Source organism: Ailuropoda melanoleuca, unplaced genomic scaffold, assembly GCF_002007445.2.
Source record: "Ailuropoda melanoleuca isolate Jingjing unplaced genomic scaffold, ASM200744v2 unplaced-scaffold15577, whole genome shotgun sequence".
In the NCBI taxonomy this organism is placed as follows: domain Eukaryota; kingdom Metazoa; phylum Chordata; class Mammalia; order Carnivora; family Ursidae; genus Ailuropoda; species Ailuropoda melanoleuca.
Window position 1 is genome coordinate 1 of NW_023184478.1, and position 632 is coordinate 632.

At 52.6% G+C, this 632-nt stretch overlaps 1 long non-coding RNA gene across 1 annotated transcript; it reads right to left on the reverse strand.

Annotated features, from left to right (window-relative positions):
- Positions 1-33: 33 nt before the first annotated feature.
- LOC109488819 lies at positions 34-457 on the reverse strand. The gene is made up of 3 exons (XR_004622713.1): positions 423-457; positions 224-328; positions 34-111 (listed from the first exon to the last, which is right to left on the reverse strand). It is a non-coding gene; the product is annotated as an uncharacterized LOC109488819 (long non-coding RNA).
- Between the last annotated feature and the right edge of the window lie 175 nt (positions 458-632).

Consider the following 632-nt stretch of genomic DNA (forward strand, 5'->3'; position numbering starts at 1 on the left):
GATGCACAACCAGTCTTGAGTCTGCATTACCTTTGTCTGCTCCACCTTTTCTGACTTCAGCTCCTTCTGCACAGAGGGGGGTGTGCCAGAGGGGTAGATTAAGATAGAGATCTGTAGGGAACAAAAGAGGGGCTGGGTAAGTACCAGGAAATCTGACACAAGACCTTGCCCCTGTCCTGCCCTCTTGCCCCTAACTAGACCCAGCCATGCCCTTGACACGCACCCTTTCGTTAGCCTCATCCCAGATCTTGCCATTGACACCCTTCAGTGCAAAGGCAACGCTGGCATCCTCAACAAAGAACTGGGCCTGCGTTCTCTCATAGTGAAACTGTAGGGAGAATGGCAAGAGAAAGAGAATATGAGACCCGAGCCACTGCTCATCTGCCCTGTTTCTTCTCATCTGCTTCACTGTTTTCTCTTACCTCGATGGGGGTGAATGGGACACTGCATTGTCGCTNGCTGAATCCGATCCAGCAGCCACTTCTCATCATATTTGACGCCAAATGGAATCTAGGAGGCAGGGAGGGGGGAGAGATGGAAGAAGAGATTGACATAATGGAATCCAAGGGGCGCCTGGGTGGCACAGCGGTTAAGCGTCTGCCTTCGGCTCAGGGCGTGATCCCGGCGTTATG